The sequence below is a fragment of the Hirundo rustica genome, chromosome 19, assembly GCF_015227805.2.
Source record: "Hirundo rustica isolate bHirRus1 chromosome 19, bHirRus1.pri.v3, whole genome shotgun sequence".
Taxonomy (NCBI): domain Eukaryota; kingdom Metazoa; phylum Chordata; class Aves; order Passeriformes; family Hirundinidae; genus Hirundo; species Hirundo rustica.
The window spans coordinates 1,055,001-1,071,049 of record NC_053468.1 but is presented as its reverse complement, the minus strand read 5'-3'; the positions used below and the strand labels follow the sequence as shown (position 1 = coordinate 1,071,049).

The following is a 16,049-nucleotide window of genomic DNA, read 5'->3' as shown; positions in this document are numbered from 1 at the left end:
TATTAATAAGGCAGCAAGTAGCCACAGCAGCCCTTGTGCAGCGCCATCCAGCTCATCATTTTTCTATAGAGGAGCAATTAAGCTGCACCAGGAGGCCTTGTGTCTTTATATCATCACCTAACGGCAGTGCAAAAGTATTCCAGGGAACGAGAGGGGGGAAAAAAATCACATCCATATTTAATTGGCAAAGTTATCACCTTCGCTTCAGAGCCCGGACTTGGAGCCCTTCTGGCCGAGTTCCAAGTCAGATCTATTTCCCCCGGCTGGGAAGCGAGGAAAGTGTCCTTATATTATGCTTCTGCAACAAAATACCGTTTGAGAGCTCGTGAATGTGCTCCCAACTGCAGTAAATAACTGATGGTCTCTGCTCCTCGTGGCAAATGAAGATGTCTTTGAGCTGTTCGATTCCTTTCGGGTTTTTTTAAGGAAATTATTTGTCTTATTATTATTCTCCAGCCCCACACTTGCCTGTCAGATTAAATTTTTTATTGCACTAAACCGTGGAGCCATCTGGAGCCCCTCACATCCAGCGTGGCCCTTTTCCCTTTTCCCTTTTCGGCGTTTGGGTTCCTCCTAAGCTCTTTATTTTGATGGTAAATTGTCCGGTCGGTGGTTCCCACCCAGGTGTCCCCTCGGGGGTGACCCCAGGGGCTCCGTTTTGTCCCAGCCCCGTTCCAGGGACTGGCTGTGCTCCCCAAATCCCTCGTGTCCCAGCTTCTCCTTTTCCCTGCGCCGGCCCCGAGCTCCTCTCCTGTGGTTTGCAGCGCTTTGCTGCGGCCCCGGGGCTGAACTGAACCCCTTCATCTCCTTTGCCCTTCTCTGAGCCCGGCTGGGGACGGGGCTGGGGACGCTCGGGTGCCACCCGTGAGTGCCAGCGGTGCCCGGGGGCTGTGCCCGTGCCCGTGGTGGGGATGAGCTCCAGCACCCGGTGACGGTGACGGTGACGGTGGCAGACTCAGAGCCGCCGTGGCAGAGCAGGTCTGGCCCTCGCTGGCTGGCACTGGGAGGGACTGGTGGAACAAAATCCCCAGGGAGGAGCGGCCCTGGGCGCCTGCTCTTCCCTGGCTCGGCTGCCCTGCCCTCCTCAGCGCCCTGTGGCAGGGGGATGTCGCCTCGCTGCGTTCTCAAGAGGCAGGGAAAGAGAAAAAGGAGAGGAGAAATATCGATAACTTCCATCTCCTCAAGCCCGGTAACTAGTTTTTGACACTTCTCTGCCACTCCAGCTTCACAAAGCCCCAGCTCTCTGAAGATTAATTGATGTAGGCCACTCAACCTATTTTCAAATCCCTTTCAGTTACCATTTAAAACCTTCTGATTTATTTTTTTTGATAAAGTCACCGAGGCTTTTTATGGATTCTCAAATGATTGTCCAGCTTGACAAATTGGATTCTTAAAGCCGGTTCTTTCAAGAAAAGGATGTGGTTTGACAAGACAAGAAACAGCTCATCTTTGAGACTGGGGGATAAATAAAAAAGTAAAATCAAATCCCATTCTTCGAGTCAGGTGTTGCTCAATGGGTGTCTCGCTCGTCACTGATAATCTTATCTGGCTGTGATGGGAAGGGACCCACACAAAGGGGCCCGGGGGGCTGGAGGGATGATGTGCCGCTGATTAATAGCTCTGTCCAGGCGTGAGAGCCTCAGGAAAGGTGATGAATGCCCCGGGAGACCACCCCCGACCCCTCCCGTGCCCAGCACCGCGCCAGGGCTCCTCCTGATGCTGGATGGATCAGCTGCTGCTCCCCGGGCAGGGCAGGGTCACCCCAACCCTTGCTGCGGTTTGTAGGGTCGTGTCACTCCTTGTGCTGGGGTTTGTAGGGTCCTGTCACTCCTTGTGCTGGGGTTTGTAGGGATGTGTCACTCCCCGTGCTGGGGTTTGTAGGGATGTGTCACTCCCTGTGCTGGGGTTTGTAGGAACGTGTCACTCCCTGTGCTGGGTTTTTTAGGGTCGTGTCACTCCCCGTGTGGGGTTTGTAGGATTGTGTCACTCCCCGTGCTGGGGTTTGTAGGGATGTGTCAGTCCCCATGCTGGGGTTTGTAGGAACGTGTCACTCCCCGTGCTGGGGTTTGTAGGGTCGTGTCACTCCCCGTGTGGGGTTTGTAGGAACGTGTCACTCCCCGTGCTGGGGTTTGTAGGGACGTGTCACTCCCCGTGCTGGTGTCTCTGATGGAGTTTTTGCTGTCCGGGTCCTCCTGGGTGTCCCAGCGCTCGTGGTGTCACATCAGGCTCTGGGAAGAGCAGAGTGTGTTTGCATCTCTCTGGGGACGGGGCAGAGCCGCTGTGGGGTGAGCAGGGCACCCGTGGGTGCTGTGAGCCCAACCAGGGATGGGGCTTGACCCAGTGAGAGGTGTCCCTGTGTCTGTCCCTGTCCCTGTCAGGGCTGTTGGAGCCAGATGAGCTTTGTTGTCCCTCCCAGCCCGCCCCATTCTCTGGTTCTGTGTCTGGTTCTGCTGGCAGTCGCTGTGAGTGTCCCTTGCAGTGCAGGGCCACCCTGGGCTGTGGTGTCATCCTGGGCTGTGGTGTCACCCCGGCAGTGTCACCCCAGCACGGTGTCACCCCAGCACGGTGTCACCCCAGCACGGTGTCACCCCGCCAGGAGCCAGAGCACCCGGTCGTGCAGGCAGGGTACGATACAGCCCCTCTCTGTTTAAAGCAATGCTTTTCATTTTTTAATTGACTGCCTTCACTTTGAACGTTTCCCACCCGGCAGTTTACTCTGAATAATGGAAATGCATCCCAGCTCCTGCCCGCTCTCTGCATTGAGCGGCTCTGGGTGATACTTTATATCTTATTATGGTTATTTATTATGATGTCCGGTTTGGTTCTGTAGCAGAGGGAGATCATTAACCTCTCCTGCAGTAAAGAGAACTCTCCGTGTTGTTCTCAAAGCCATTAAAGCTTTGAAAACGCCTCTCTCTTTTTTATTATTTTTTATTTTTAAACTAAAGAACCTGCAGGGCTGCGTAACAAAGTGCTGACACAGGCTGGTGAATGCAGAGGGAGCACAAACCCTCCCGCTGGGTCCCGCGGAACTGCAGGCAGAGCTCGGGGTCACGAGGGAGTTTTTGGCTTGTTAGAAAACGCAGGTGAGGCGCTGGGAACCCGGGAGCAGCTCCCGATGGTGCTGGAGGAGCAGGAGGTCTCGGCAGGGATGGGAGATGCCACCGTGTCTCCATGGGCACACGTCCCTGGGCCAGCAGCTCTTTGGGCTGCTCCAAACTCACCACAGCAAATTCTCTGCTCCTCCTCCAAGGCCCATAAACCCCCCGGGGCTGTGAGCACCTCGGGGTGCTGCCGTTCCCCGCACTCATTTTTGGGGGCTCCTTCCCCCTGTGCCTGGGTGAGAGCCAGGAGCCTCCTGTGCAGACTGATGCTCTTGGAGGCTGCACACGGACGCTCAGTGTCTATTTTTGGTCACCTAACATCTATTTATGGCCACCTGACGCCGTGCCCAGATGTTGCTGCTGGTGGGGCTGGGGAGAAGCGCTCTGTTTTCCGCGGCTGGCTGAGGTCTGAGCTCGGGCCTGGCTGAGCTCTGGACATGGCTCAGCTTGCTGGGAGCTCTGGTCAGTCGTGTGGGGAATTTATCTGCAGGGAGAAAAAAGCGGGAGCTGTGGCTCCCAACTGGGCAGGCAGCGCGTCCCCACTGGAGCTGTGCATCCCCTCTGGAGCTGTGCATCCCCTCTGGAGATGTGCATCCCCACTGGAGCTGTGCATCCCCTCTGGAGATGTGCATCCCCTCTGGAGCTGTGCATCCCCTGTGGAGCTGTGCATCCCCACTGGAGCTGTGCATCCCCTCTGGAGCTGTGCATCCCCTCTGGAGCTGTGCATCCCCTCTGGAGATGTGCATCCACTCTGGAGCTGTGCATCCCCTCTGGAGATGTGCATCCCCTCTGGAGCTGTGCATCCCCACTGGAGCTGTGCATCCCCTCTGGAGATGTGCATCCCCTCTGGAGATGTGCATCCCCTCTGGAGATGTGCATCCCCTCTGGAGCTGTGCATCCACTCTGGAGATGTGCATCCCCTCTGGAGCTGTGCATCCCCTCTGGAGCTGTGCATCCCCACTGGAGCTGTGCATCCCCACTGGAGCTGTGCATCCCCACTGGAGCTGTGCATCCCCACTGGAGCTGTGCATCCCCACTGGAGCTGTGCATCCCCACTGGAGCTGTGCGTCCCCACTGGAGCTGTGCGTCCCCACTGGAGCTGTGCATCTCCTCTGGAGCTGTGCATCCACTCTGGAGATGTGCTTTGCTCAGGACCCAAGGGATCCTGATTAAATCCTGCCTGCAGCAGGAGGGACGCTCACGTCCCACAAAGTCACCTTGTCTCCCAGTCCTTCCTTCACACCCGGGAGATCCTGGAATAAGATGTTCCCCGTCTCGGTGTAACCACAGCGTGCTGGCTGCTGGCGATAAAGGCTTGGTGGGTGTCCCAGATTTTGGAAGCCCGTCGTGCCGGCCATATGGCTGGGGAACACGGAGGCTGCAGGCGTGATGGGGTGCTAATGAATCAGTGGTGATATCTGGCCTGTCCGTGCCTCTCAGAACCAAGGAGATGCTGCTCATTAAGCTCTTCTTGAAGAGCCATCATGGAGAGAAAAGCATCTCTGGATTAAAAAAAAAACAACCAAAAACCCAGCAATTCCTTGTTGTTCGCCTCCCGGGTGTTCCAGGTGGGATTTGCTCTCTTGGAAAGCCGGGAGATGCTTTCCCCGATGGCTCTGAGGACACTGCTCAGCTCGGGCTGCACAAAGCCTCTCCTGCAGCTGTGATGCACCTCGGGGGAGGCGAGCGTTTGCTTTTCCTCTCCACACGCTGTGACCTGAGGCGATATTGAGAATTAGGTGCTGTTTTCACCTCTCCCCGGCAGCTGCAGCTCCTCGTACAGGCTTCATCGTAGCACCTCCATCCCCACATCCCAGCAGCTCCCTACCGTGCCAAGAGCCGCCTGAGTGTGAGACTCATCACAGGCTGGAACATTTTCGTCCCACCACGGGCATCCTTGGCTGCAGAAGCGTTTTTGGCTGATGGCCCGAGGCAGTCTGGCGTTGCAGAGGTCCCAGGCTGGGCGATGTGGAAGCAGGGTGACTCCTTTTCTCCCCGAGAGCCTTCAGCCCCGGGAGAGCTGGGGTGGGCTGGGCTGGTGGTGCTGCTGCAAGGGGCTCTCGGAGGGAAAGAACGGGAGAATCAGAAAGGAAACTAGGCCAGAAAAGGCAGCAGATAGTTTGCAAAAGGATGATCCAAGCAGCTTTGATATGGATATGTTCCCTGGCAAAGACACGGCGCTGGAGAAGCTCTTTATCAGTGTCAGGAGATGACAAACGACGGCGGGGGAGAGTCACGGGGCTGGCTGCAGCTGCAGCACCTTGGAAATGCTGCAGGTCCCCGGGCCCGCTCCCACCCCAATTAATCACGGGAAAAGGATTGTCTTCTCCTCTGCTCTTTTTATAGCACCAAAAGTGAGCCAGGGAGGAGGAGGAGGAGGAAGGGGAAAATCGCATGTGGGCGCGTTTGGGGAAGATCAGCCCCGTCCCTGGCTCGGGCACCAGGACAGTGCTTGGCTGGAGCGTTTTTGGGAATTCAGGAGCTGCCCTGGCTCCGGTGGGGAGCGGGGTGAGGAGGAGCAGGGGAGGCAGCAGCGGTCAGACACGCGCTGGGAGCTGGAATTGTCCCTGCAGGTGCTGCCCGAGCCAAGGGTGGCACAAACCTAGCAGGGCTGGTTGGAAAAGAAATTTTAAAAAGGAGGGAAAATCCAACCAGAGTTTTACTTTTTTTTTTTTTTTTTAAGAGTTCCCTTGAAGCCTTGTCTATATAAATGTTGAATTATATGGTTCTTTGACTCTTTACTAGAAATTGCTCTGAATTGCTTTTTTTTTTAATATAATCTGTTCCGTTTCCAGCACTCTGCCATATCTTGCAGAGGAGTATCTGGAGCTGTTGACTGGCTCGTTCTCCTGCTGCCAGGCAGCCTCTAATAAAGTTGCCCTCTGGTTCCACTGCAGGGCAGCAATCTGTAATGAAAATTTTATACGAGTGGTTGGGAAATGGAGTTGGAATCTGGGTTTCAAGTATGATTTCGTAATACTCCAGGCATATATATATATATATATATATATATACACACATACACACACATATACACACACACACACACATATTCACAATGTTTCAATGTTTGAGGGTTTGGAAGTAGAAGGGATTGTTTCCCAACAATCCTTAAACCCCTTCCCGATGGGATCCGTGGGAATGTTGGTGGTTGACCCCTCCCCTTGGAGCCCTCCAGTGACGGTGTGAATGTGGGAACCAGGCCAGCGCTGATGCTGTAACTCGAATTTCGTGGGCACGCACTCATTGCTCCCATGGAGCAAGGCTGGAGCTGGTGTCTTTAGAAGGGAAGCACCAGCCCCTGTCTCCTTCCTTCCTTCCTTTCCATGTTTAAACATTCCTCTTGGCGCTTTAGGCGCTGTCCCTCGGTGGGGAAGCTCCCTTGTCCTCATCTCTGTGTTTCCACGTGCTGCTCCTGCAGGCAGGCTCCCTGGGGTGTGTCCCAGGCGGGATGGGGCAGCACCAAGCCGTGGTGATCCCTCCCTGCCCCGGAGACGGCCCTGGCTCCTGGTGCACAGCCAGTGCCTCACCTGGGGTCTGGGCAAAGTCTCCTTCCCGGCCCTCGCTGCCTGAATTCGGCACATCTATGCTGAACACGCAGCATCGGCCCTCTCTGGGGCTGATCAATATTTAATGTGGAATTTACAAAGATTGACTCGAGGATGCGTTTAAAATTGGAGCTTTAGCCGTGGGTGGCAATTTCCGAGTCGCAGCAGCGCACTTTGATTATTTAGAGAGATGGCATTTTGCACATTTAAAATAATCCTCGGGACCGCGGGGCTGTGGCAGCCCCCTCTTCCCCTAAACTGTTGACTCTTCAATTGTTCTGTTTGTTGATGTTCAATATTAATCACCCTCGCTCGCTCGGCGCCAGGCTGGGCTGAGGGGCTCGGGCGGCTGCTGCTGGTGGGGTGCAGCTCCTTTGGGGTTTGGGGCTCCGCTGTGGTCCAGGAGCGGAAGCGTTTTTGGGAAGGGAGACTTGTGGTGTGTCCCTGCTCCGTGCTGGCCGTGCCCGTGTGCTCCAGGCTGGGGCCAGCACCCTGCAGCACAGGCAGCCATGCAGATCCGTTCAGGGACGTTAATATTGGAGCTGGAAGGGCTCAGGACCAGGCTGGATGGGGCTCTGAGCACCCTGCTCTAGTGGGAAGTGTCCCTGCCCCTGGGGGGTGAGATGATCGCTCAGGTCATCCTGTGACCTTTGCTCTTCAGGCTGGGTGAGTTCCCACAGCTCAGGAACTCTGCAGACCCCCGGGCTGTGCCCCTTGCCTGCCTGGGGACGCTGCCATCCCCACCTCAGGAGCCAGGCTGGGCTCTCTCCTCCCTCCCCGAGTTCTGGCTGCCACCTGCTCCTCTGGCAGAGCGTCAGGGCCGGGGTGGGATGCTCTGCACACGCGAGAGGGACGGGGAAGTCGCTGCTCTGTGGTTCTGCCCGTGGCTCTGGCTGTGCTGGTGGCAGCTGACAGAAGAGCTGATCCGCCTTGGCTCGGGTGCTGAGCACAGCAGCCGTGGGGTGGGGTGTGGGGGCTCCTCACTGCCTGGGCTGGAGCTGTAAACGGTGGATCCGTGGAAACTGAGAGTCCAGGGGTGCAGCCGGAGCTCCCCTGCCCCTGGCTGGGTGAAAAACAATCGAGGCTCTCTCTTGGGGCAGCCACAGAAGTGACCCTCAGTTCAGCCACTCTCTGCAGCCCTTGTGAGGAGAAGGAAGCTCCTGTCATCGTTCACATGGAGGGTAGAAAATATTTCCCCTCCTCGCCATTATCTAATTGTTCTTCTAAGACTTTGCTCAATTCTAATTAAGAAACTTGAAAGCAGCTTGTTTCACGTATGGAAAAGGAGCACAACATACAGTAGTGACAGTTTTGTTCGTAAATATGAATGTTTTTACATTAAAAAAGAAAAAAAGAAGTGGGAATACTTTGCCAGATCCATGGGTGAGGTGTTGGTGAGGAGTTTGGGCACCCATGGGTGAGAGCTCAGCACCCAGCCCTGCAATGGCGCCAGATGTTTTATTAAAAACTCTAACGCTGGTGGTTTTCTGCTCAGCACAGAGCCCAGGTGGCACAGGCAGCAGTGGGACTGGTGGGATCCAGCCCGGGCTGGGGTCCCCGTGGATGGGAAGCTCTAATTTGCTGCAGCAGGTCCCTGCTTTCACACCCAAACAAACGTGCGGAAGCCCAAGGACTCATTTCCCTTCTCCCCCCCGTTGACGTGGAAGCACAAATATGACAAGTGTTCTGATGAAGGCTGAGTGCCCCGAACATCTCTCCCCGTGCAGATTACTATGTAAATCAGCCACTTAATATCTCAGCTTCCCTCAGCCGTGTGTCGGGCTGGGGACGTGCTGGGTGACAACCCCGGCCCATGTGCCGCCACAGAGCCCTTCCCACGGCGTGCCTGAGGCCTGGCTGATACAAATCTGGACAAACAAGGCAATTACTGGCCTTTCTAATAGTAACTTCTGCTTTTTTCCCAGAGCTTCTCGCCTGGAGAACCAAGCTGGCAGAGCTGGGTGATGAAGGCAGCATCCATGGGGAGCTGTGACACCTCCGTGGGCTTTACACCACCCCAAAGCGCTGCAGAGGCTGTGGTCAGCACTCACAGCACATCTCTGCTGCCCTGGAGGAGGAGATGCTTTTCCCAGTGCCCTGGAAGAGGATGTCCTTTCCCCGCTGGCCTCGCTCTGCCCGGCTCGTGTTTCCCAGGTAGGAGGGATGGCGGTGGCAGGGCTGGGGACGGGCTGGGTTTGTCCCTGCCCAGCTGCCACCTGAGCTGCCCGTGCACAGTCCCCACCCCTCGGCCTGCAGATGGACCAGGAGGGTTTGGTGGAGGAGCCGAGTGAAGTGCAGATGGATTACCACCGGTGTGATCTGTTCTCCTCTGGAGCTGGGGCCGCAGCTGGAGCTGTTGGGGCTGGGGTTGCAGCACCAGGGCTCAGCTCTGGGATGCTCCCAGCAGAGCAGGAACCCACCCCAGGTTATTGAATGTCACCCCCGTAAGGAGAGCTGCTCTGGGGCGGCCGTGGTGCCTCTGGTGCCGTCCTGGCACAGCCAGCCCGGATCCAGCCTGTCCCCCTGCCTGGGGTCTTGGCACCAGCACGCCCTGTACCCGCTCTGCCCCAGCACAGGCCGTTTGTTTCTGATGGGTTTTCATCTCCCTTATTTTGCTGCTCGTTCTGTGAGGAGATTGAGGCAGCGGGGGCTGCCCGGGGTCGTTACTGCAAAGCCTCGGTGATGGAAATGGGTTTGGAGTAAAGACGTTATTAATGAGGGTGATAAGCAGGGAAGGTGCACCGCGCTCGTGTAGCTGAGCTCGCCCGGGTTGTTCTTGGCCAGCACATCCATCTGCTGCTGGTATTCATCCCTTCCTCTAAACGCCTTCACGGGTGATGTCAGCCTGCCTGGTTCTGTGCCGTTCGAAGGAACCAAAACAAATTAACTCCGCAAAGTTCACCTCTGAAACGCTGCTGCTTCCCAGCCCCTGGCTCTGAGCGAGGGGGAAAGCGCTCCTGGGTGACCGGGGACCCCAGGGTGCTGAGAGAGCTGTTCCTGGTGCTTGAACCCTGATGGACGGGGCTGAGCTCCCGCTGCCATCCCGGGGGCACGGCCTCGTGCCCACCGAGGGGGCCGGGATTGCTGCTTGTCCGAGAGAAATGCAAATACGGGACAATCAGCCTCTGCAGCGGCAAAGTGGGATGTGATGAAATCCAATCAGTTAATAACCCTTCACAGCTCTGGGAGAATTGCAGATGAACGTGCTTTTAGATTTTTTTTTTTGGTTTTTTTTTTCCTTTGCCAGAATTATTCCCCTGTGTGGTGGTGGGTTTTTTTGTTTCTTTTTGTTTGTTTTTTTTTTTTTCCCCTGGGGAAAAAAACCCCATCATTTTGGTTTGTGCCCGGCAGAAAGGGTCACTGGGTTCAGAGCCCAGAGCCAGGGAATCCCGGCAGAGCATCCTCCCACGCAGTTTTGGCTCCTCAAAAGGAGCCTCCCTCCTCCTGGGTGGCCCCTGAGCTCCCAGCTCAGTTCCCGTGGGTGCTGCCCGTGGATGTGCCCGTGGGTGCTGCAGGGAGCCCCGGCAGGAGCGAGCGCTGCAGGAGCAGAACGGCTCTGCAGACAGAGCTGATGAGCACGAGGAAGAGGAGGCCGGGAGACCCGGATAGTAATCAAAGATAATTTGTTGATTTGCCATCCGGAGTAATTTCTTACATTATTTTTCCCCCCCTCCCTACGCGGTTCGCTCGGGGAGGGGGGGCAGGAGCTCTCCATCCTCTGCCGAGCTCCGTCTGCCTGATTAGGGGCTGTCGGGATGATGGATGTGTTGGTGCCGGGGAAGGTGAGTCCCAGCCCGTGACAGCTGCCTTGACAGCCCGGCAGAGACGGGTCCCCACCAGCGCCTCCTCTTCCGATATCTGCCCGTCCCCAGCCCGGACAGCTCCAGCGGCTCCTGCCAAGGTCACGCCGGCGTTGTCCCCGTCCATCCCCGGGCCGAGGATGGAGGAGGAGGAGGGGACATCTCCCGGGCAGGTGTGGGTTTGTGTGGAGGGGCTGGATGCTCTCCCTGCCCTGCAAGGGCCGTGGAGCTGCGGCGCTGCCTGGAGAAAATACCATAGACTGGGGGAAAAAAAAAAAAAATCTCACTTAAGTCTTTGCAAAGCCATAGATAATGCACTGTGAGAGTGAACAAGCAGGATGAAAAATAATTGCACTCCTATTTTTCTCCAGCTTTTCTTATCAACGACTTTATCACCTTTGGTTTTATTTTACACCTTATTTAGACTTTACTGTAATCCCAGCTATTTCACCATTGACACCTCCTTAATACCTTGTCTAACACCTCTGACACCTCTGGCTAATGCCCAGGCCCTGCTCCAGCGCAGAGCGGGAACAGAAAAGAGCTGAAATGGAGAGAGGGAAAAATTATTTACTAGCCAGGCTCTGTGAATAATAACCTCCGAGGAGGAGGTGGGGGCCAGTCCTCCCGGAGCAGCTGAACTCTGCTCCGTGCCGCATCCGTCTCCATCTGCCCCTTCCCAGGCACGGGGCCGTGCTGCCCTCAGCGCTCCGCGGGAAGGGGAAGGGACAGGATTTATTGTACCCGGGAAACTGCAGCCCAGACAGGCTCAGCTTTGTGAACTGAAGAGAATTATTCCTCTCACTCGGGCACCCTGCGCCAAGCTCAGCCCTGTTTGAAATATTCCTGTGGGTGCTGCTGTCGTCGGCAGCTCCGGTGCCAGCCTGGGCATCCCGTGCTGCTCCCCTGGGTCCCTGCAGCCTGGGGCTGGGCCTTTGGGGCTTCACCCCTGCCGGGCAGCCCTGAGGGTGCTCTGTGCCGCTCATTCCCTTTTGGTGGCCGGGGGAGGCACCCACGGGTGTGCGGGGACCCCTCCTGTGGGGTACGGCGGTGTCACTGAGACACACAAAGCAGTCACACGCAGACAAGAGATTTCGCAAGGCAGAGGTCCTTCCGAACCGGCTCCCAGCTGAGAGAGCGGAGAGAAGAGACCCCTTTGTTTATTTCTTACTTTTTATACATCTGTGGGTCCAGCAGAAGATTGGCTTTTTGGGGTTTCTACCCCTGAGCCTCAGTGGCCAGACGAATTGTCAGTTTCAGTTGTTTTCAGGTTAGAAATATGCAAACAAAGGACAGAGAATGAAAAACAAAGGATTTGTTTATGTTACATCTGTGGGAAAAGGTAGAAAACTGCTCTTAATATTGTGCACTAACTAAAAAGATCTGACTCCATTTAAGAAAATCAAAAGGCTCAGAAAAACCAGGGCAACACTGTGGGGTTTGTTAAACAGCTCTCAGCTGTTCCTGCTCGTCTGGAGATGGCAAAGGAGCTGCTGATGGCAGAGTCACAGAACCATGGGGTGGTTTGGGTTGGATGGGTCCTTAAAGATCACCCAATTCCACCCCTCTGCTGTGGGCAGGGACACCTCCCGCTGTCCCAGGCTGCTCCCAGCCCCATCCCGCCCGGCCTTGGGCACTGCCAGGGATCCAGGGGCAGCCACAGCTGCTCTGGGCACCCTGTGCCAGGGCCTCCCACCCTCACAGGGAACAATTCCTGCTTAATACCTGACCTCCAAAAAGTTTGACTTCTCCTGGGCCGGAAGAAATCCCTCTGAAGCCCGGTGCTGGGGATAACACAGAACTCTGCTGAGTTTTTCCTTTCCCCTTCTCCTCGAGCCCAAAGACCACGGCTACATTACCTAAATTTAACTACCCATTACACAAACTATATCTCTAAAGCGAGGGATATGGCAGCTTTATTATAAGTTTATTACATGCTAATTCAAGCAAATAAATTTGCTCCAGCTGTGGAGCAAAGGAGATTAATAACCTCGAAGATCACTTCGCTGCTTTGATGAGTTTCTTGAACAGAGTGGAGTATATTTAGGAAGAGCAACTAGATTAGTCAAAAAACCCCTTTAATTATTAGTGACACTGTGCAAACTGCTTCCTACGAGTGGAATACCAACTACTTAACTCCCTGACCTTATTATTCAAATAAACACTCCTTATTATAGCGACATGACTTGCTCATCAACACATCAGATCAGCTGCCTGGGTGGGGGTCTGGGGGGTCCCCGCTGTGTCAGCAGCCACCAGCTGGGCTCTGTGAGGGGTATAACGACCCAAAAGGGTTTAAAAGAGCTTCATGTGCCTCACAATGAGCAGAGAAATGGCTTTGCTGGAATGTTCTTGGCGCTTGCTCCTTCCCCCGATCAGGATGCTGGGTTTTATTCTGCAGTTGGTTCAGATTTTTCTGCAAGTGTTTGAGCCTGGATGTTCTGAGGTGCCTCAGTGCTGCTGATGTTTTAATTTGTGGTTTGTGGAGGGGACTGTGGTATTGTTCTTGCTGCTGATCCTCTCCCAGTGCTCGTTGCCCTCATGTTTAATGGAATCTGGGGAAATGCTGCATTTCCTAGTTTGTCTTCATTGGCTGGAGCTGGATGAGGATTTTTTCCTGCCCCTTTCACAGATAAAAACAGGCCGAGAAGGGCTCCCAGAAATCATTACAGGTATCATGAAAATCTGTATGGGTGTCTGCCAAAAAGCAGAAAATTGACAGAGACTTCCCAGTGCAAGGGGTTTTACCCTGGAAGTTTTTCTGGGAGCAAGGAGCTCCCTGGGATGCTGCAGGATCCTGGAGAGGGTGGTTTGGAGGGGAGCAGAAAGCACAGCCTGCAGGGAGCTGCGGGGAGTTTGTGCTCCAGCTGGGAATTTGGGGATTTTGGGGTGGCAATCGCGCGGTTTTGCTCTCGGGAGAGGATTTGTGACCCTGTGCCAAGGCCGGGAGGGATCAAAAGGCACCTTCAACCTTCTCCCGAGGGGAAGCATCCCCGGCGCTGCCTCCTGCGCCCTCCTCGCACCTGACGGATGCGGTCCGAGCACCAGCGGCTCCTCTCCGTTCGCTCTGCTCCCGCTTCAGCCGCAGCCCCGGCCGGGCTCGGTGCGTGCTCAGGGACTCGGGGCCCGGGGGTGTCTCCTTGTGGGTCCCCAGGGTCTGTCGGGGGGACAGCGTGGGTCCACCCGCTCCTGGAAAAGCGGCAAATCCAGAATATTCTGCTCCTGTGCTTTCCGCTCCCTTGCCTCCCTCTGCCTTCAAACAGTTTCTATTCTATGTAGAGCAAGCAAAAAATGATGTGTTAAATACAGCCCGGGCTGAAGCTCTGAATCAAATCAATTCCTTTTTGATTCTCCAAGCTTTTGAATCCCCGGCCCTGCTGGAGGATTGTTAGCACAAGAATGGGGCTGAAGGAGCAATCCTTCGGCAGCGCTATTGACTCAATTATTTCGCCTCTTGATTTTCTCGGCGGATATTCTGATTGCTAATGGCACAGCATTGTTCGGGGCACCGCCGCCTCCCCCCGGCTCCGGGTGGCACCCGAGCCTCGTCTCCCGGGCTGTGCGGGGTCCCGAGGGGCCGCTCGGGGCCGGGACGCTCCGGTGACCTTCCCGTGTCATCGCCGCTCCCGGGATGTTCCCGGCGCTGCCGGATCGATGGGGCCAGCGCGGCGCGCTTGCGTTTGCACGGTGTCACGACTATCGGGATTGACAGCTCGGCTTCTGCGCCGGGATCGTGATGGCCCGGAGGGGACCCTGAGCCCTGAGCCCGGCCCTGGGTGCCGCACCCCCGCAGGGCTCAGCCCCCTTTAGCATCTCAGCTCCGGGGTCCTCTGCTGCGTATCTCAGCTGCTGCTGGGGCAAAGTGGGACAGGGACAGGGACAGGGACAGGGATGGCACCCGGCCTCAGCTCCACCGCCAGTCAGGAGGGTTCGGAGCTCACAGCCCAGCCAGGCTCACTTTTTTCAAGATTAAAAAAAGAAAAGAGGGATTCCCCACCCGTCAAAAGGTTGTGAAAGGACCGATAGGAAAGGAAGCACTTTGGATGTTGGGATGAAAGGGGCTGAGAGGAAGAAACTGCTGCTTTGAAGAGGTAAAGCCTCGTATAAATCCTGAGCGGTTTTATTGGTGGCCGAAATGCGTTGTGGGCTTAGAAAAGGCAAAAGCAGGAACTTCCCCCCGCTTTTCATTCTTGCCGACGTTAATGTCACATCAGAACCCCCGTGCTCTGTGCATGCAGGGGGTGACAGATCCCTGCTGGGTGTCCCCAGGCCATGGACACGCTGCAAGTGCTGGTTCCGGATCTGCTCCCGTCTCTCCGGGGTCACCCGGTTAATGCACATTTCAGTCTTCTTTGGCTTTTTAATTGGTTTTTTAATCAGTAATTATGAGCGAGTGGCACCCCGTGTGTCACAGCACCCAGTGGCAGCAGCGGGCTGGGGGCTGGATGCTGTCACCAGGACCTCGGCTGGATCCCCCAGCTCCCGGGAATTCAGCGGTGGCTGGGAACGTGCCCAGGTTTCGGCAGCCCTGACCCTGCCAGGGTTGAGTTGTGGATGTTGGGAAGGTCAGGCTGGGGGCCTGGGCTTGCTGCCACCGTGGGATTGAGGACTGGGCTCTTCCACTCATACCAGAGAGATTTTAGTTTCACAAGGGCGTGCACAGGACACGGGGAACCTCTTCAAGCTGAAGGAAGGAAGATTTAGTTCCGATATGGGCAAGAAATTCTTCCCTGTGCGGGTGGGGAGGCCCCTGGCACAGGGTGCCCAGGGAGGCTGGAAGTGCTCCGGGCCGGGTTGGATGAGGTTTGGAACAACCTGGGACAGTGCAAGGTGTCCCTGGCTGTGGCACGGGGTGGAACTGGATGGTTTTTAGGGTTGTTTCCAAGCCAGACTGTCCCATGGTTCTCCGAGAAGCTGTGTTTGCCCTGCAGAGCAGCGGATGCGGCCAGCCCGGCCCGCGGGAGCTGCTCCGTGCTAATTCCAGCCGTTGCCGTGGAGGTAAATAGCAGGAATCAGCCTTTGCCTAATGCACGAACGGAGTCAAGTGCCGGTGCCCTTTGCAAAGCACTAATGAATCACAAGTGTCTCTCCTTAGCCAGGCGCTGCCACCGCCTCGTGAGCGGCTCAGAACTGCAGCCCTGCGCCATGTGGGGCGGCTGGATTGCTCATTTCTCACGGTACCTGGTAAAACCGAGCGCAGAGCGATAAAACGGGGTGGGTTTTTTCCGGGGTGGGTTTTTCCGGGGTGGGTTTTTCCGGGGTGGGTTTTTTCAGGGCGGGTTTCATCACCACCAGGGTTTCAGCGCTCCCAAGCTGGGTGGCACCCGGGCTCATGCCACCACAGGGACTGGTACCCAGTGGAACAAATGAGCTTTAAACCCTTCTATTTTATTATTCTGAATTAACAATGAGGCGGCCCCTGTAAATAGCCGTGAAAAGGAGAGCTTAAGCTCATAATTAATAAATTATCGCTGCCTTGGTTTCTGCTGCTGAACTGCAGCCTCCAGATGCGCAGAGGGTGCTCTAGTCCCAAATAAACCCGGGATTTACTCCGAGATTTTGGGAGCGCCAGGACAGCCACCTGCGGCTCGGGGTAG

General features: G+C 55.8%; 1 long non-coding RNA gene across 1 annotated transcript in view; it reads left to right on the top strand.

Moving 5' to 3' along the window:
- Positions 1-16,049, top strand: part of LOC120761167 (uncharacterized) — a 32,105-nt gene that overhangs the window by 10,383 nt on the left and 5,673 nt on the right. The window contains exon 2 of the long non-coding RNA XR_005703570.2: positions 8,578-8,806. This is a non-coding gene — a long non-coding RNA (uncharacterized LOC120761167). The remainder of the gene's footprint in view (positions 1-8,577; positions 8,807-16,049) is intronic.